At 35.0% G+C, this 22163-nt stretch overlaps 1 protein-coding gene across 1 annotated transcript in view; it reads right to left on the bottom strand.

Annotated features, from left to right (window-relative positions):
- The window catches only part of LOC145662423 (uncharacterized), a 31264-nt gene extending 24069 nt beyond the window's left edge, over nt 1–7195 (bottom strand). Inside the window, exon 1 of the mRNA XM_081727985.1 lies at nt 6976–7195. The gene's annotated coding sequence lies outside the window, so the exon portion shown is untranslated. The remainder of the gene's footprint in view (nt 1–6975) is intronic.
- Nucleotides 7196–22163: the final 14968 nt, after the last annotated feature.

Genomic DNA, 22163 nt, shown 5'->3' with positions numbered 1-22163 from the left:
TTTCTATTTTAAATATGTATCCAACTTATTATTTTTCCAAGATTTATTGAATAAAAAGTAAATAATAATAATAATAATAATATCGTTATCATAGAAGACACGCAGATGCATATGTTTCAGTTCAGTCAAAAGGTCGCTTCAAAATGAATTAAAATAAATCAACAGCAGGGTTAGCAAAAACCATTGTTTTTATTGAAAAAAAAAAAGTTTTTTTTTCTTTTTTGTTTAAACCAGGTTTATTTGGTTTAAATAATTTGCTCTATATATATTCATATCATATATGGACAGAAATAAGTTTGTTTCGCCTTGATGATATTATGCAACAGCCGGGTTATGCTGGAAGAGGTCACATAAGCTTAAAGCGGAATAAAAACTGCTTCTCGAGTTACATCCGAGAGAAATTGTCTTCCATTTAAACTCGGAACCAGGACTAATTGACCACAAATGCGATATGTCTGCCGACTCACTCACGAAGGAATCCTGATAAAAATACGTTGTACTGATCTTTACATGCTTCTTAATATAACTGTCAAGAGTCATTTCAGAAGGACAAAAAGATAAACAGTTGCACAAGTGAAACCATTATACAGAATTACATATGGACAATTTCAAAGAACTACGGAGTACAGAAGAACTAATTTAGTTCAAGTTAAATTAAAGAAATACAACGACTTAATTTGCATATCAGTAAGAAAAGTGAATAAAGATAAGAATTATTTGAGTCCACTTAGGCTCAGATTCATTTATACATAAATAGATACCAAAGATACTTCTCATTTCACTAAATGCCTCTCGTGGGGTCTGTACGACCCCCTCTCACACACACACACAAATTACGGCATTTCGATGTATTTTATCAATAGTAAACATTGAAACGAAACAATATTTAGAATTTTTCTTTGATTGCAATTACATAACAATAATAACAACTACAAAAAAATTACAAAACAAACATTTATAAACTTATATAAAAAAAAAGTTGCTTTTGTAGTATAATCTTTTTGAGTAATGAATGTGGAATTTAGGTCTGAATATAATACGAATAGTATACGGGAGTGAAACGTGATAACCCACAAATGTGTGTTCATCAAGATTTTACAAGCACTTACACTTTTACGAACATTTTTTTCTTTTTTTGGTTTAAACCAGTTGGTTTAAAAAAAAAAAAAAAAAACAGCTGGTTTAAACCAGCCAACCCTGATCAGCAGGGATGCAGGTTTTCATTCTTAGACTTTATTCGCTGTTCTATACTTTAAAAAAATAAATGATACTTTAATTTCACATCCAACTAGTATGCCCTTTAACTCTAAAGAAAACGGATGATTAATGAAAGTAAATGACTGTGAAGGAATTGGTCGAATAAGAATGAAAAAGAACGGGAGAACCTCGAGAAAACACGAAGTTGGCCACCACAAACTCACTTGGTCTTGGATTCAAGTACGACTCCTACCACCAGAGGCGAACTGACAAGTAAAGGGTCCCCAAATGGTTGAATCGAGTTGCGGGATGAGACATAATGCGTCTGATTGGGCATGTTGAAAATGTGTCTATGTGCAAAGTTATAGCGGCTGAGCGCCATAAGAAACGGCGAGGGAGGGGGTCAAAGTTGGTGGGAGAAGGGCTATGCTGTTATTCACATACATCAAATAAACTATTGAATCGTAAAGATAAGGAAAGATAGATAATGCAAACGGTGGTAATTTCACATATTGGCAAAAGAAGAATGGTCAGAGTAAATCACAAACCTTCGCCGCCATCTTGAAATCTGCCATTTTGAAATATATATTTCTTGAAACGGAAAGGTAGTCATGTGATATATTAATCAGGGCCAGCATGTTCTCAAAAAGTCAATTATGAACTTTAGTGATCATTATCTGCACTTATTTGGAAGATTTAGGATCATCTTTATAGTTATTTACGAAAATCTAGGAGACATACTCAAATGTTGAAAGTTCGGATTATCACGAAAATATATCAACAAGAAAATTTGGATACGTTAAACATATCTACAAGCCAAGAAAACTAAATGTGAAATCTGATATCCAATCTGTATATTATTTCATTACTTCCAATTTGCTTCATATAGTGCCGAAGAGAACTATTCCGGTCTGGAGAAACCGCTTCCGTTTTTTTTTTCTTCCTTTCTTTCTTTTTCCTTTTTGTTTGTTTCTGTGCTTTTGGTCAAAAACAATGTAGAGTTTATATACCCATCTTTTGTTAAATGACATACTTTCCAATATACACCATAACGCAATAAAATCTAATAGATTGGAATGCAATTATTACGTACTGTACGAAAACCACAATATTTTTCACCAGTTGCTACATTTTTCACTCAAATGTCTTTGTCCACCTTCGTAAGCAATAGTAGTTTGGGATGAGTGTGGCATGTGATATCTAAATGAAAAGTGGACTACTGCAGTCGAATACAACAACGAAGTTGTAGCGGAAAATAAGTTATCGGGTGAGGTGGCTCTCTCGGCTGTCTATCTGTCGCATTATGTTTGATCGGTTTGTTTGAAACATGAAGCCTTCGATTATTGTGACAATGTTGGTTCGCGGGTTCGGAACTAGCAATGATGATCCAAATTCGGAGGACACGATAATCGTGTCCTGTGGGAAATCGTGATGAACAAATATTTTTGTGGGTTATCACGTTTCACTCTCGTATATTATTCCTATTATATTTAGACCTTCATCCTCCATTCATTACTTAGAGATTATATATATATATATATATATATATATATATATATATATATATATATATATATATATATATATATAAAAGATTATGAATGTTTCTTGTGTGATTTTTTTTATAGTTTATTATTATGGTTATACAGTTGCAATCAAAGAAAAATTCTAAACATTGTTTCGTTTTATTAATATTTGATAAAATACATCGAAATGCCGTACTTTTTTTTTGGGGGGGGGGGTTCATACAAACCGCACGAGAAGCATTTATTAAAATCAGAAGTATCTTTGGTATCTATTATGTATAAATGGGCCAGAGCCAAACTGAACTTAAATAATTCGTATCTTTATTCACTTCTCTTACTGATATGCAAATTAAGTTGTTGTATTCCTTTACCTTGGACTAATAAAGGTCGTAGTGAACTAACCTGGACTATATTAGTTCTTCCGCAGTATTTTGAAACTGTCCATATGTAATTCTGTGTAATGGTTTCACTTGTGCAACTGTTTATCGTTCTGAAATGACTCTTGACAATTACATTAACAAGTATGTAAAGATCAGTACAACGTGTTTTTATCAGGAGTCCTTCGTGAGTGAGTCGGCAGACGTATCGCATTTTTGGCCAATTAGTTTCGGTTTCGAGTTCAAATGGAGGACAATTCCTGTCGGATGTAAGCCGAGAAGCGGTTTGGATTCCGCTTTAAGCTTATGTGACTCCTTCCAGCATAACCCGATTGTTGCATAATAACACCAATGCGAAACAAACTATTTCTGTCCATATGTGATATAAATACATAGAGCAAATTATTTAAACAAAAACAAAAAAAAAAAAAAAAGTTCTTTTCGTTCTTTCAATAAAATTGATCGAAATTCTACCAATATATTTATTTATAAGACAGGGCACTAGATCTCGTATTACAGCTTAAAAATCACAATCAATTTGATACAATGATTTATGACAATCTAAAATCTAAGTTAGCAGCTTTATATAGGCCAAAGGTCCCATCGTATAAAGCAGAACAGGAATTGTTCGAGGTACAAAGGGAATAGACGAGCCAATAGACTCATACTTTCTACGTAAGCTTCGAGCAATAACGCAGTTTTTACCGGAAACAACTGAAGAACAAAGGATCCACCATTTATCTTTGGGGCTGCAGAGGGATTTCCTTAATAAGATAGCATTAGAAAGGTTTGCAACGGTAGAAGCGCTACAGTATAAATTAAACAAATTAAACGCTTAAAATAAATGAGCGCCGGAGGAGTATTTCTGCAGTTCACAAAAGCTGGGGTTCACTCGAGCACACGGTTCTACCAACAGAAAATTTATAGGTAAAATACAATGTGAAACATTTTTCGTGAAGGAACAAGAGTGTAAATATAAGTAATTACTGCCAGTTCACAGTATATTGACATGAATTTCGAGTGATAGTGAAAGTATTGTATGTGTGTGTTCTTCCACTACCGTCGTTCATGCCCATACCCTTGTCCACTAACGCGCCTGCTTTCTACAGACGCACCCCTCTTATTCGCTCTGGTCCCCTGCTGCGCTCCTGCCCTGACGTGGTACGATAGTATTCGTGCTTTTAAGTGGACATCTAGCGCAAGTTGTTCGGATTTTTAGCACTAGTTTTTATGCCATATGTCCACACTGTATTTACTGAGCTCTCCTGAAGTCAATCTGTAAATAGTAATGGAGCTCCTCATTTAATGCATGCTCTGCAAAAATAAATACAAAACTCTAACCTTACCAGAAAATGTAATAAATGTGTCAAAATTTGGTAGAACTGTCTGCTCGAATAATGTCAAAAGCTGCATTTTATGTTTACAAGTATAAAGTTACTAATATGAAACGGTCACAAGTGCTATTGGAACTTGTATTATTGCGAACATTCACGTGTTTCTATTACCTTTCGTTACAGGTATACCGGCTGTCGCTAACGCGTCTGTTCACTTAAGACGCAGATCCGCTAGCTCCGTCCTACTTTAGTTTGCTTACATAGTATATGTGTGTTTAGTGCTCACTTAACACAAGTTGGCGTTTTTTTACACGTACCTTTTATGCACATCCCCAGATGCTGTATTTAAACGCAAGTCATAAAAGAATTACAATCGGGCTATGTTTAGATGGAAGAGGGCAAAAGTACGTATAAAAACATAGAAGATTTACAGGAAAATTACCTCAAGTAAGGGAAGCGCAATAGATTTGTTGGATATTATTCAGTTTCTCTCCCAAATCACTATGTTGTGACTCTGGCTCACTAGGTAGTGATTACGGTTCATTTGATTAGGTTAGGCTTAGTTAGTCGATATTCCTGGATTTTGATGCAGTGTTGTCGGAACTGAAACTTTGCTTTCCAGTAATTATTTGCAATAGCTCACTTAAAATCACAATACCGGCACCGGAGACGTTGATGGATTTGTGGAAGATACTAAATGCTATTCGATTTGAGCTTTATTTAATGGCATTTATTCCGAAGTTGGTCGTTCGTCTCGTTTTCGAAAAAAGCGTAATAACAGATACGAAAATTTAAAAATCATAAATTTATATTACCGCTTTAAAAGGGTATAATAGAGTTGGATAGGGTAGAATAGAGTAAGGCAGTGATAAGTAGAGTAGGATAGAGCATGGTCAGTTAACTTAGGATTAGAGAATTTCGTCCCATTTTCTGAAAATTAATAGAGATGATTTCTCATCTCTGCGTACAGATACCAACTGAAACGTCTCTGCACATCTGCAGCCATGTTCAGAATACAAATGCTCGTTACTTTCCCACAAGCCAACCATGCGGTAACCTTTCGTTTGAAAAATAATTTCATGTTTATAACCAATTAAAAACAAAATTAAGCACAACTTCCTCTCTCTTTACATATTATCAACCACAAAAACGAGAAAATTATTCATTTCTTCCCGGTAAATTTTCAAAATTTTGCTAGAAACGAACGACCAACTTAACCCCATTTAGGAGTAGAATAACAGTAAATTTTGGAAATGGAATATTTGAAATATATTTACATTTACCGTAAGCGCACATAAGGGAATATGAATACAATGATGCAAGCATTTAGCTCTAAACTAACCTAATAGGGAATCACTCGAGGAGACAGTTCTACAAAATAGAAAATTTACAGGTCAAATATAATGTCAAACATTTTTCGTGAGGGAATAGGAGTATGAATAGAAATAATTACTGTCAGGGTACAGCATATGCAAATAAATTCTGAGTGATAGTGAAAGTAGGGATAATTTTGGAACTGGAGGACCAAACCCAAGTAAAATCACCATACTTGCAGAAGAAATGAGCTGCCGTTACGTAAATGTAATTATTAAGTAGTAACATAACATAACCTAACTTGCACTTCACCTAGCCTAAGCCATCAAAAGCACAGAAAATATAGGAAGAAAGTACGAATTTTAAGCAAAGAATTCTGGCCCCCCAAATCCGAATATCCTAATCTAACGTAAACTAAACTAACAAACACTAACCTAACCTGCCTAAACCATCAAAACATACAGAAAATATAGCACGAAAGCAAGAAATTTAAGCAAAATATTCTGGCCCCCAGTTACAAAAATATACCGTGAAAGTATTGGGTGTGTGTGTGTTCTTTCACTACCCTCGTTTATGCCCATACTCCCGTCGCTGACGCGCTTACTTCCTACGGACGCACTGCCTTGCTAGCGTTCGGGCTCCCCTGTTGCGCTCCTACCCTGACTCAGATAGTATTCGTCCTTTTAAGTGGCAAGCTAGCAGAAGTTGGTTTATATTTTATGCACTGTAGGTTTTATGCCATATATCCACACTGTATTTACTGAGCTCTCCTGAAGGCGATGTGCAAGTAATGGAACTCCTCATTCAGTGCATGCTCTGCTCAGAAATTACGAAGCTCTAACCTGAAAATTTAAGAAATGTGTGAAAATTTGGCAGAACCGTCTGCTCGAGTAATGCCCCTACAAGAAATAAGTGACTTTTATTAAAAAAAAAAAAAAAAAAACGTCCCTTTCAAGCTACACATTAGCCTTGTAATTTTGCAACAATTCTAGTGAATCCGATTTTTTTAGTTATGCCAAGTGGGGTACTATGTTGCTCAAACCAAATGTTTTGGACGACAATAGGAAGGTAATTAGTGAAAGAATTATAATTTTTCAACTAGGAAGGTAATTAGCGAAATAATTATAATTTTTCAATAATTACTGTATTTTGAGTGGTATGCCTGAACTTAAGCTGTACGACTAAATCTTTACTTAAAATACCTGTAACGCAAATACCCAAGCTTACCGATATATCAGGAATATGCACATGAAATTCGCAAAAACAGGAAACCAGTAATTAACATTTAGTGTAACAATTATTACCAAACAAGTTAATTAAATGAATTTTCAAGAAGTCTCGTCGCTCTGTTTCGCTTATCGATCAACAAACCAATCACGATATCAAATTTATTAATCTACAAATAAGTGGTTCCAATGCGCGCTTAGTGCTTTGATTGGTTGCGTAACCATGACGTCATGTGGTGTTATAGGTAATGAGCACTGTCCACTGTCTGAAGAGAAAATCTGAAGCTTAGCGATTATGTACTCGCTTTCCTACAGAAATTCTTAATTTATGAATCCGATCGTAAACTATATTATCCAACCATATTATCCGATTGTAAACTTATGATAGATTGTAAATTATATTACGCAAACATAATTGATGTTTGCAAATTGCCAATAGTTAAAAAGCTTTATTCCAGAGCTCGTAACGGGCCGGTATATATAGTGAATTGAGGTGGAAATATTTCCACTATACAGGAAAGGTGACGAATATCGGATACTGTTTCAAAAAAAAAAAAAAAAAAAAAAAAAAAAAAAAAAAAAAACTTTACCAACCATAATAAGGAAAACCATAACTGGAGAAGACTGTGTATTATTTTAATTATATTACATGGTGTAAATATATACAAAACGTAAAGTTGCAAAATATGTAGATGTAACTAAACGTTGTTCTATAAAATAAACTACTTTCTAAATATGTGCATATGTAAATTTATCTTAACTAAACATTGTTCTACAAAATTGTAGACGTTTTCAACATGTAGATTTACTTTGAATTAAACATTGTTCTATCAAACAGACCAGTAGTGTAGCCAGGATGTGTGTTTGGGGGGGGGGCAAGTGCTGTTATAGGTACATATAGAAAAATTACAAACAAAAAATATACAAACATAAAAATATATAAAAAATTACAAACATCAAAGTAACAAAGTACATTGTCGGACCGCTTTGGGGGGGCCGGCCCCTCTGGGCCCCCCTTCCCTTCGCCACTGAAACAGACAACTTTCTAAATATGCAGATTTTCTGGTACTTAAACATTGTTCAACAAAAGAAGCTACTTTCTAATGATGTAGATTTATTTGTAACTAAACGTTGTTCTATTCATCTCTACTAGGATGTACCAAGAAGTTAAATTACTGGCAATAATCACAAACAAAGGATTTCTACGTTTTTGGATCAGTGCCTCCATATAGCTCGTGTGCCCATTTAAAACATCGCATACATCGTATCCATAGTTCACCACCTTTGTCAAGTTTATACGGCTGTGAACAAAACATTGAAGATTTTTGGATGCCTTGAGGAACCCCATTTTCTTTCCCTTGACGGCAGCAACAGTCTGGAACATAGCCTCAGAATCCCATTTCTTCCTCCGAGCGATTTCTGTCAACTGTAATAACCGAAGAATGACATCAGCAATACCGTTCCCTAATATGTAATATCCGATATTTGGAACCTCTGTACTATGCGATATTTGGCAACGTAGGTCGTGTGACAACTTTCAACTATATACATTACGTAAACAGAAACGAACTACCAAAACATCACTACTCTTCTTAGCCTATATTATAAGTGTAGCATGAATGATTAGGTTATTTTTATGGAGGACATAACGCAATTAACTGTAGTACTGGAAATATTTCATAAGGTCAAAATCACAAAACACTTCACCACAGAAATAAACATGTTGCGAGAGATATCATAACTTAAGTGTGTAATAGCCCACCTATTGTGCAGTTACGATAACGGAAGCTAGGCTGCAGCACCTCACACGGAATATTTATCTGTATCCGATATTAGGAAAGCATCCGATATTCGGCACCTTGACCCAATTTTTCCGGAAAATTTTCCGTTCTAAACAAATATCAGTGATGAAGCAACAATTCCTCATTAAGGGGATCTTATACCTTTTACCACTGGTTTCTCAGTCCCCATAAGATAACATGTAAATTTTACTTCATGAATATCTAACGAAATATGGTACTTAACAACTTAAAATCTTCCATATGAATAGAGAAAATCAATAGAAATTAAATAGTTGTTTCAATTTCACGCTTAATGACGTTGATCGCGAGTAATTAACATTTTTTGGTAACATTGTAGTGGATTATATTTTTATGGTGGTTGAATGTATCTGCTCCAATTTAGTCTTCACGAACAGATGTGCTGCTGACAAGCAGGGATTTTCCCCTCCTCTCAAGTCCTTCTCCAATGGGTGTGGTATATCGCCCGGGGTGTCACCCTCATCCTATTTGTTTCCTTTGTTTCTGCAGAGCAGGTAGATTTTCTTGTAAACGCCAGAAAGAAAGAACACGACAATTTGAACTTTTTGCTTATTACGATTTCCTGCTGCTGCATTAGTTAGTTCCAACTTTATAATAGCACTGCCTCAACTGTAAAAAATATATTGTGGGTAGTAGGATCAACAGTTCGATACAGAACATGGCTGAAATTTAGCGTTCCTTTGCAGCACTAAGTTGTATGAGAATGCTACATGAATATAAAATACATAATTCCCTCTAGTGACTGAGATTTGAAATTCGTAGCGGGTAGTTACTTCCACTTCCTGGTAAATATTATTCAAATTTTCAGTAAGTAATGAAAAAACCAACTTTACTTCAAGATCCATTCAACAGAAACAATGAACTGAAACCCATGAACCAAATTGCCTGTGACTAAACATACATTAAGTGACATTTCAAAAATCAGTAGTTCTTCCCGTTGGTATAGTGCCTAGCTCGCTCATATTGGAGCACGGATCTCGGGTTCGATACCCGGTGGAAGAGTCTCGAAATTTCAATGCGTTACTAAGGATACGGATCCCACTGAAGGCTCCGTAATCACCAGTCTCTTACAATACTGGTGCAGAAAGGGAAGCTAAACTCTAAATCCACAAAGCTAAACAAGCTAATAAAGGACGGACGCAGTAATGTCACCATAATTTACACTACGTGGGCGATTTTATAATGTTTCAGACTATGGTCATAAATATAAGTAGAACTAGGGCTTCGAACATTTCTAGTTCGTGTTACTCGAAAGTAAGTGTAATATATACACATGGTGTTAGGAAATAACTTTGGGAAATGAATCCTCACACGTAAACGTGAAAAAGCCTGCAGACCAATCTTGATGCACAAATGCGTTATTTCAGAGATATAGTCCGCTGAAAGTTGGTTGTAATGGTACAAAAAAGAAATAACTAGAGAGCGAAATGTTGGATAAGTGATTATTTTCAGCCTAGATTCTAGTGGATATAGGAAGTGTGTCAGTTTTCCAGGATTCTCCAGGAAAGGGGTCGCATTTTCTTGTACCTCTAAAAATAAGAGTAGTTTCCTGAAGGGTGAAAATTAGGGAGAAAAAAGATTTTCTCGGAAACATCTCCAACGGATTTTGTTTACGTTTCATACATCAATATTGTATCTACAACCCTATACTGTGTTATAAGTTTTTAGAAACAAAAAACAAGAAGTATTTCAGTTTTGGGGTGAGTTCTTTTCTGACGATAAAAAAAGACAAAGGTCATTCTGTTTGTAACCTGACAGTATAGTGTAACTCATTTGTTCTACAAAGAATCCACGGGGTAGTTTACTTTTGGAAATAAGTTTCGATTTTCTAAACATCATGACCCAGAGAGCTTTCTTAAATAAATATCTTATTAATAACCGCAAACCGGTCCAACTCGAGGTCAAAGGTCAACTAGCTCTTTTCGCTCAGAATCAAGACTTTCATCATAAAAGTGTGTAAGCTTACAGAATTTTATTGAAAATTATGTAACCTAATTGGTTGTCATAGAATAGCATAGCATAGCATACTTCCAGTTTTATCCTAACTTAGCTCTAACCCAATCTATCTTAGGCTCTTATCTATTTCTTAACTGTAGTTGTATGAACCAAAAAATGTCTCAGATGTTTACAATTTCTTATCCCTTATTACAAATCTAAAGTAGATTTAATTTCATGCAAGTAATTTTATATATTAGTTTCTATAACTCTCAATCCTTTGTTCAGACGCGCTACTCGGTTTGGCTTAGTCAATCTTGAATAGTGCTGAATGGGCAGACTTGTAAATAATTTGTGCTCTACTGGCAAATACTTTACATATGACATACAGTTTGACTTATTTTATGGTTTAAAAAATAGAGGCCACGATTATCCATAAGGTAAAGAAAATGGTTCAAATCAAGTAGCAGTGCCACGTGTACACCACGCAAAGGAGTTTGGTTTCTGTGGTACGATATTTTCACAATTAATATTGAAACTGGAAATTGTAGTAGATTCCTACCACTTCCGGTTTTAGTAGAGAGACTAGACTAGAGACGAAATATATTTTTGTGACGCCTAATTGATTGTGCAGAAAACCGCGTTTGTTGTCTATTACGGTTTTTATTCTATAGCTTTCACCGTTAAAACCGGAAGTGGTTGATTTCCATATCTTTTGGTTTGAATAGAGACTTAAGACTGAAGATAGTAGGTCTAGTTATTTTTAGAACGCTGAATAGAAAGTAAAAAACCGTTTCTCGCTTTTACCATTCCTGTTCTATGGAGATCACTACTGAAACCGGAAGTGGTTAATTTCTACGACTTCAGATTTCAATTGGAGATCAAAAGAGGTGAAAGGTAGACTTGAGACGCTTGAGAGCTATTCGATTGGAGGAAACCACTTTCATCTATTTTTTACCGCTTGTGCTCTACGTAGATCAATATTTATTGAAACCAGAAGTTATAGTTAATTTGAATCATTTTCTGTTTTAGTAGAGAGTTAATAATAGAGATTAAATGTGTTCTTACGAAGCACAAAACCGGATCTCAGTACATATTACCGTTTTCGATATATGGTGATCAATGATCAAACTGGAAATTGTTTATTTAAACCAGTTTCCGGTTTGAGTACATGGTTTTAATAAACTCAATTCCTGATTCTTGACTCTATATTTTGACCAAATTTGGTGATGATCCAGGAAATGGTTCTTTAGTTTTTTCTTTTTTTGTCACTTACGAAGCACAAAACCGGATCTCACTACATATACCGTTTTCGATTTATGGTGATCAATGATCAAACTGGAAATTGTTTATTTAAACCAGTTTCCGGTTTGAGTACATGGTTTTAATAAACTCAATTCCTGATTCCTGACTCTATATTTTGACCAAATTTGGTGATGATCCAGGAAATGGTTCTTTAGTTTTTTCTTTTTTTGTCACATACGGACAGACATACATACACGGGTATGGTAAATATATAAAGGAGTTTTGATAAACCAACTAGTTATTTAAAAAAAAGGAAAACTTGTTTTTTGCCACCCCTGCATACAATTAATTCGTTCTAACCACAGAAACATCATACTGTTGTTTTCTGTGATGAATAATATAAAACGAAAGGAAACCTATCCATCCAGACAACAAAACAGTACTATAGTTGTCAGTGGCAGAGGTGAAAGCCGTTCGGAGAATCCGTCCGCTTGAAGCAACAAAAGATGTAGAAAAGCAATCGGAAACATATGTTCGATACTGAAGTTTCAAAGATTATTATCTTTGTTCTATAGTTGCCGTCGTAAAGTTGTAGGAACTCAGTAGGGAAGTGGGGGTAGGGGTTGGAAGGAAGGCTGCTCAAGGCGTAATGATTATGAAAAGGGAGGTGGTAGACATGAGTTTCGCTTATCAAATTGCCACAATGCATTCCTCCCCATCATGTGTTCTTCGAAGAATGTCACCCGGAGTAATTTATGAAGTCTACAACTGGTATTTTTACTCTTTACCTATACTAGTAATTATCTCATTACGGAAGTAATTATTACAATTAATCTAAGTTATTAAGTTTAAAATTGAGATAACCACCTCCTTTGTATTGCTCTTTGGCATTCGTATAGAAAATTGCAAGTTTCTAGGTGCAGTATTTTGTAAGATATTTATGAATTAAATTTTACGTTACCTTATGAAGATTCTGAAGCCTGTGATGATGGGTAGACATCCCCCTTAACTATAACCTTTATTGAATTCATGTATAGAAATGTTAAAAAGTGACAGACCGTTTAAAGAATATGAAAGTTTTCATGGCTCAGAAAATTTCCACTACTATATGTAGGAACAAGAGAAACAATTATTCATGCCTCGAAAAATTTTCAGTCGTGTATGGAAAATTGAAAAACGTTTGTAGAAACAAGTACAAACAAGTGAAGGGAATTTTCATGAATCGGAAGATTTTCATTACGATGTAGAAAAAGTAGAAAACTTTTCATAAGCCGAACAATTTAGAATATTATGTATAGTGATGTTAGGTGGAAAATTTTCCACCATATTTAAAATTGAATTCCTGTTGAGGAAAGTTAGACAGCAAGAAATTATAGTTTTCCAATTAGCTTTCGGGAGCCGGAAAATTTTCTGTCTCTGCATCTCTCTCTCTCTCTCTCTCTCTGTGTGTGTGTGTGTGTGTGTGTGTGTGTAAAGTGCAAGGAACATAAATCGAGTTCGTAGAGTACAAATATCCCATCCCATTGTTTAAAATGTAACAAGAAAGCGAAAAGAAACCTTTGTGAACTTATCAATTATTTCAAAAACAGAAAATTTCGCTATTTCTTTAGATATAGGTCTGCCTATGTAATGAAATAACTACCTAGGTACATAAAAGTTTCTTATGAAGATTATTTTTGTATCATAAAATAAGAAGAAATGTTTTGATTGTATTGTGTTTAAAGGTATGAGTAAACTTCGTCTTATGCGTATTAAACTGATGAAATATGATTTTGTAAGATCAAAGGTGAATTCTAAGGGAAGAATATATTGAAGGTTTTGAAACATTTTTGCAGAAATGAAGAATCGTTAGATTTTCACTTCATGAAACTTTTTTAAGACAATATTTATAAAAAGTACATTTTACGGCTAAACAACGATGTAGGAATAAGTGGAGTATGTTTTTATGAATCGGAAAATTTTCCGGAAATTTTTTATCACTAGGTACATCCCGGTATCTTATATTGTTACAAATAAAGAGCTCAAAAATAAAATAACAATCTTCTATTGTTATATTCAGGGCCCAGATCTTTGTGACATGTCATCTTTTAAATGGTACAACGAAGACATTGTCAACTAGTACAGAAATGCTAAGTACCCCTCACAAGTTGAAGAAATGTAATGGTTTGGGTCATTTTTAATTTTTTTAGGTCTTTTCTTAAACGACTATTCAAACCGGAAGTGGTCGAAATTAGACATTTTCCGGCTTCGATGTTTTTCGTTGTAGAATTAAAACAGTAATATACAGCAAAAAGTGTTAAACCGGCTTTTTCTTTTTTTTTTCAAATGATTTAGTATCTCGAGACAACATACCATGACTACTCAGAACCCTCTACTAAAACCAGAAGTGGTTGAAGTTTACTAACACTTTTGGTTTCAATACTGATTTCCACAAAGCAAGAACAATAAAAGATATAGAGAAGCGTTGGTTGAAATCGATTCAGCATACCGAAAGTAGGCTACATCAACTGCGGTAACCCTCTATTCAAATCGAAAGTGGTAGAAATCAACCATTTCCGGTTTCAACGTTTGTCGCCATAGAACAAAAGTAGTAAGAGATAACGAAAATCTTTATCCTGCAATCGATTCACCATCTCAAGAGCGCATGTCATTACACCCACAATATTCTACTAAGTATGGAAGTAGTTGATATTTGTTAGTACTTCCGGTTTTTTGTACGGATTTCCATAGAGCAATTATATATATATATATATATATATATATATATATATATATATATATATATATATATATATATATATATATATATATATATATATATATATATATATATCTGGAGAAGTGGTGTTTTGCGATCGATCCAGCGTTCCAAGAATAGTTACCTCAACCTCATTAACCCTATATTCAAACTGGAAGTGGTAGAAATCAATCATTTCACTTCCAACTTTGGTATCTATAGAACAAAAAAGGTAATAGGTAGCGAAAAGCAACTCTTTCGCAATCGATTCAGCGTCTCAAGAGAACATATCACTACCAGCCACAAGTTTATTGAAACCGGGAGATGTTTAAATTTACTAGTACTTCTGGTTTTAATGGTTATTTTTATAAAGCTAAAACGGTAAGAGACGTCCAAAATCATTTTAACACAGGTTTTACCTCTCAAGAATGAGTTTTATCTCGACTTTTATCTATCTGTTCAAACTAGAAGTAATGAATAAAATCGCATGATGGATAAAACGGAAATAGATAGCGAAAAGTAGTTTCTGATATGGATTCAGTGCTAATATATATTTCACCACTAAGGGTTGCCAAATTTTGAAAATGAAATGTACCGGGCACCATCTTGGAGTACGTATACCCTTAAGATTGGGTGATATCAATAAAAATAAGTAACTACTCCTGAGAAGTCCTGCTCGAGAATCGGAGTAACTACACCCGGAGTAATCTCCTCCTTCAATTTCAAATCAATAAAACAAGCCACTACTCAGGTCTAGTCTGCTCCAGATTTATGAACGTTTACTCGCGCTTCCTCTGCACGTAGCACTGAGTCGTATCAATAAAAGAAGTGATTACTCATTTCTCCCATTCATCGCGCAGTCATTTCGTTGTTTTTAACCTATGGCATAGTATCTTAAAAGCCATGAAACGGGCAAGTAGCAACGATAGCTTCAATCAAAGTGCATTTATGGATATTGTAAAAGAGTTTCCAGTGGTACTTTCAAAGTCACAGCTACCAGAAAGTAAACGAAGGAAAGCCGAAACTTTGCAGGTAATTACAGTGAAATGCAACGAAATATCAAATACATCTACGACTGAGACACAAATTCAAAAGAGAATCTTTAATATTCGAGCGAGAATAAAACAAAAATAAAAAAGAAGAAAAAAAAACGGGAAAGAAGAAAGTAATACTGAAACCATGGGAATGAACCTATTTGAGCTGATGGATACTGATTCGAATCCAGCAATATCAAGATTAACCCGACAAGCGCATATCACGTGTTGTCCAAGGTCTTTGTAGATTGTTTGGCTTTAAGAACGAAATCAGACACTGGGCTCCTTTGTTTTCTTTTTTAAAAAAAGTCCAGCCACTCACGTCATAAATCACGTCCATCTGATTGCGTTTTCCACACCACACGTGTCCCCTTTCACCTTGACATAAACAAAATACATTCTCATGTATACACCCTTTCTATCAACGTTGAGTTGAGTTGATTATTAGTTTAACGTCCTTTTCAGTAGTGTCCCTATATGAGACAGAACCCACTGATTAACGTGGAGTCCGAACCATATGAGCTCCTGCCGGGAATCGAACGCGGGTCTCCTATGCCAAAGGCATGTACGCTAACCGCTTAGCCACGAAATAGCTCTTCCTATTAACGTATTACTCTCCAAAATACTAGGTTTCTTTAATGCCACTTGTGTATAGTCAAGTGCTCCGATAGCACCCGGAAATGTATATTGTTCTTGCCACTTTGCCTTTGCTGTTTGTATATTACGCACACTTCCGGAAACAATCCATTTTCAGGTAGTCATAGACAGTACTTTGAGCCACACCAGAATCCCCTAACATTCCGACCTGGAATCCCGGATCACTCACGTAACGCAAGAAAACCAAGGGCACCGATTTCTCTGTAAATTTGTGGAGGGGGGGGGGGCATTCAGATGCAAAAGGTATATATATCAGGATTTTAAGACAAATTGCACTCTAATTATGCCAAATATTGTATATTCATAAATACAATCGGGGGGCCCACATGAGCTTTGGGGGCCCGGGCGCCCTTGAAGAAAACCCGCATCTTTTCATCATTACGTAGTCCACCACCCCGAATTTCGGTTGATTCTCCTTTAAAAAATGTTGTGCTAACCACTCTACATTGGGTGATATCAATAAAAATAAGTAACTACTCCTGAGAAGTCCTGCTCGAGAATCGGAGTAACTACACCTGGAGTAATCTCCTCCCTCAATTTCAAATCAATAAAACAAGCCACTACTCAGGTCTAGTCTACTCCAGATTTATGCACGTTTACTCGCGCTTCCTCTGCACGTAGCACTGAGTCACATCAATAAAAGAAGTGGTTACTCATTTCTCCCATTCATCGCGCAGTCATTTCGTTGTGGGTAACTTATGGCGCAGTATCCTAAACGCCATGGAAGGGAAAAGTAGTAACGACAGCTTCAATCAAAGTGCATTTGTGGATATTATAAAAGAGTTTTCAGTGGTACTTTCAAAGTCACAGTTACCAGAAAGTAAACGAAGGAAAGCCGAAGCTTTGAAGGCAAGTACAGTGAAATGCAACGAAATTTGAAATACATCTACAAATGAGACACAAATCCAAAAGAGAATCTTTAATATCTGAGCGAGCATTAAAAAAAAAAAAAAAAAAAAAAAAAAAAAAAAAAAACTGAAACCACGAACCTCTTGGAACTGATGGATGTTGATTGGAATCCAGCAATATCAAGATTAGCACGATAAGTGCATATCACGTGTTGTCCAAGATTGTTTGGCTTTAAGAACGAAATCAGACACTTGGTCCCTTTGTTTCCTTTTTTAAATAGTCCAGCCAGTCACGTCGTAAAGCACGTCCATCTGATTGCGTTTTCCACACCATACGTGTCCCCTTTCACCTTGGCATAAAAAATATACATTCTCATGTATACACCCTTCCTATCAGCGTTAAGTTGAGTTGATTTTGAGTTTAATGTCCTATTCAGTAGCGAGGCTATATGAGACGGGACCCACTGATCAACTTGGAATCCGAACCATATGAGCTCCCGCCGGGAATCGAACTCGGGTCTCTCATGTCAAAGGCATGTACGCTAACCGCTTAGCCACGAAGGAGCTCTTCCTATCAGCGTATTCGTCTTCAAAATACTAGGTTTCTTTATTGCCACGTGTGTATAGTCAAGTGCTTCGATAGCACCCGGAAATGTATATTGTTCTTGCCACTCTGCCTTTGCTGTTTGAATATTACACACACTTCCGGAAACAATCAATTTTCATATTTCGCAATAATCGCATCCATTACACTTGTAGTAGTCAAAGACACAGTACTTTGAGCCATAACAGAATCCCCTAACATTCAGACCTGGAATGCCGGATCACTCACGTAAAGCAAGAAAACCCGCATCTTTTCGTCATTACGTAATGCACCATCTCAAATTTCCATTGATTCTCCTAAAAAATGTTGTGCTAACTACTCTACATTTTCTTTCATGAACCTGTTTTTTTGTTCATTTGCAACATTTCTATGTAATTTATAAGTTTTGCTACATAGCAAAACAATCATATACTCTGCCATATTTCGCACGGAGTCACCTATTTAGCTTGCTCCACAAATTTGGAGAAGTTACTAGCATCACAGAAGAGTCTTTGATTTTTATTGATATCAAACGCGGAGTAGTTACTCGGCTCGAGAATAGAGGTGTGGTTACTTCAAAAGGGCGGGGCTTCTCCGAGGTCAGCCGAGACGACTAGTGCTCAGTTCTCTTTTTATTGATACCAATGCGAGTAACTACTTCAAAATTGGGCGTAATTAGTAACTTCCCCGTTTTATTGATATCACCCATTGTGACATTACCATCGCTCGTCAAAAATGTATACAACCTAAAAGTGGTTACTTCGCATAAAATTGAGCGATTTAAAGTGCGAATTTAATAACTTTAGTTACTGTTGAAGCATTTATTAAACGATTGTGTGTGTATATAATGACAGATAGGCTTATTTTTTCAAGTTTAAACTTTCTTTTCAAAGGAAAAAAAAATTTAGAAATCATTTAATAGGTAATAAAACAGGCAAAAATGGTAATAGTTCTATAAAATACGTATATATTTAAGGTTATAAGCATTTCGTACATTTATATGGCTAAATACTTCTTCAAATATGCTAGGTTTAGCCAAAAATAGGCCAAATTGGCATCACTGCCACCTTATAAACGATAACATCACTACGACGGAACAATAAATTCGTTGCGGAATGGAATTGTGCTATGGCGTGATTAGCCGGTTATCAAACGCACTTCATTTTTGAATTCAGATTCAACTAAATCAACTTTCCACGGAATTAAAAAAGTAATCTGAATAGGACTAGTAAGAGGAAAAATTACCGGACATTTAACGTCTTGTTTTGAGGTTGTAACGGACACCGGATAAGGAGGCCAAAAACCGAACGGTTGGCAACCCGATTCATAACTAATTTTACTCCTCTGCTGCAACCAGAAGTGATATACATCAATTGATCTCTCCGGTTTCAATATTAATCTCCATATGGCAAACGGATTCAGCGTCCAAGGAACAGGTTCTATCTTTGATACCATCTCTCTATTCAAGTAGTATTTAATTTGCATAGTTTGAAAGTCTAGCGTTGTGTCACACTGTGAAACGAAATTCACTTGTCATCAATATAAAAATAGTTCACTCTAGTGTTAAAAATTTCTCTAGCAAACGACTCAAAAGTACTGCTGCTTTAACAATTTTAGGACTTCCACTTTTTTTAGGTAAATTTTAGACTTTCCCTCAAACAGCTACTGCTTCCCTACTATTTATTGTAGGATCATATTTAATACTAGGGATGGACAAAACCGGTTTTTATAAAAAACGGAAAACAGTTTCTAGAAAAACCGAAATCCAAAAACAAACATTTCAGTTTTCTCTAAAACCAGTTCGGTTTTTCACCGAAACCGGTTTCGGGTTTCTCCAAAACCGATTTCGGTTTTCTCCAGAAACCGGTTCTGGTTTTCCCCGAAACTGGTTTCGGTGAAAAATTTTGGAAACACAAAACTATTTCTGTGGAAAAGGAATCGTTTTCCGGAGAACAACAAAACACTATTCTGTTCAGAAATAGAAACAATTTTGGAAAAAACCGGAACCGGTTTTGAAGAAAACCGAAACTGGATCAGGTGAAAACCCGGACTAGTTTTGAAGAAAACCGGTTTTTGTGCCCACCATTAGTTTATACCTCGTTTCTTTCAGAATAGAGCATACTTTCTTAACGGTACCACTCGCTTGTCCGTATATACACGAGAAGCGGTAACCGAAAAAAAAGAGATATTTTTCGAATTAATTTTTTTTTTCGAATTTTTTGCGCCCCTCTGACTCGGGCTTGCCTTCACGTAGTGATCAGATTATTTCTTTAAAAAATGCTTTCTTATGTGTATAATACGTGTGCAAAATTTCAATCTTGTATCTTGAAAACAAAGACCGGAAAAATTGTTGGAAGTCTGAATTTAGGCCCTATATACATACATACATATATATATATATATATATATATATATATATATATATATATATATATATATATATATATATATATATATATATATATATATTATAAAATTTACTGCGTCATTACTATTTAGCCCCAAGTCATGGTTGAAACATCAGTTTCTTCAGTATAACGGGTTCTTTCGAACGGTACCACTCACATGTCTGTATCATACATCTGAACCGGAAAACTTGGGAAAACCGTGAAATTTTCTAAAAAATCACCCTCTCATAACATTTGCGCCCCTTGGGCTCGGCCCCGGTTTCACGTAGGGATCTCAAATAAATAGAAGTACCAAAAGGTACACACAATTCCTATATAAAGTTTCAACCTCATATCTTGAAAACTAAAGGCGTGATTTTTTTAAAAAAATTGATTTAAGAAAAAATAAAAAAGCCACGCACCTCCACTCCCACTTGGCGCCACCAAGTTGACCATCCAGTTTCAAAACGCATCTGGGGTTATCTTTGGTCCATTCTTTACTTGACCATTAAAAAAAATCCGGCTTAAATACCTGTTATACAACCTAAACAAGCGGTCAAAGTCGATACTACGCCATGGTAACAAAAGTTACCGAAAATCGTAAAAGGGTTAAAGAAAGTAGATGAATATCCGTTTTAATTATGATCAATGATAACAATAAATCCATTTATATGGATACAATATTCTATTTACTTCCGCTTTTCTGTCAGACAAAATACTTAATCTGTTTTTGACATTCTTCATTTTTTGTTTATGTGATCAAATTAATAATTCCTCATAAAATATACATTAGTTTAATGAAATTAAAGATGAAGTAATTGAAAATACATTTTAAATTAGTCGCAATACAAAAAATTCGAAAGAACTTGCATTTATCTTATGAATTATTAATGCATAAATAATCAAATTTGAATAACTTCTCTTTAAATCTAATTTCTCATGGATGACATTATTAGGATTGTCTAATTTATAAGTGATTAGCGCGCATATTTTTTTAATACGTTGAGTTCATATTCCACTTCAATATAGAGATATAATTGCTTATATATTCTGAAAAGATTTGGCAAACTCTATACCATATGGATTTAAATATTTTGTCTTCAGTGACATCTGTGTTACTTTTCTCTAACATCTTTGGTCTGTTACCACTTTCTGTGATCAACGAAGATGGAATTATTGTTGTTCGGAAATCTCTACCAAAACTCATATATTCAATTTGTGTATTATTATGCATAGGAATCATAACGTTTAGTTTCGCAACTAAAAAATTCTTAATTGATAGCTTAATGAATGAAATCGAGTTGTTTAGCAATCTTGAGATACTAGAGTCGTGTTTAGCTTTGATTCCTCCATTTCTCACTGTATTTATATCTATTCGAGGAACAAAGAATACAATTAAACTTCTTAACAAGTTACATACTTTGGATAAATTACTTGGTTGGCAAGTACCTCACGTCACGAATTCCTCCAGATTTTTACTTGTTTTCTTTACTTCTTTCCTAACAATACGAAATATAGGTGACTTGTATCTCTGGTCTTTGGACATATCTTTCAACTTAGACTCTTTGATTTTAATAATATTTTATTATCTATTTCACTACGTATCATTAGCTGTTCTTATTCAATTTTCAGTATTTTCTATGCATATTCAAAAACGATTATCCTTGTGCAAGAAAGCAATAAAAGTTCTTCTCAATTCAGTACAACGTAAATCAAAGTTACAACCTCGAGTAATAAAGGATTTCAATGAAATATGCTTTGGAATTAAACAAAACTTAAACGTAAAATCAAATAAAACTGTTCTCAACTGTGATGTTCACTCTGACATAAGCAGTAATCAATTAGAACCTAGTAATTTCGGAAATACTTCGACATACAACCGAAAACCATTTTCATCCATATCCAAAACTGTTATGATGTATCAAACTGGATCTGCAGAACAA

Source organism: Thermobia domestica, chromosome 10 (assembly GCF_964235325.1).
Source record: "Thermobia domestica chromosome 10, izTheDome1.hap1.1, whole genome shotgun sequence".
In the NCBI taxonomy this organism is placed as follows: Eukaryota; Metazoa; Arthropoda; class Insecta; order Zygentoma; family Lepismatidae; genus Thermobia; species Thermobia domestica.
Note: the sequence above shows the minus strand (reverse complement) of the source record. Positions and strands in the feature narration are given on the sequence as shown.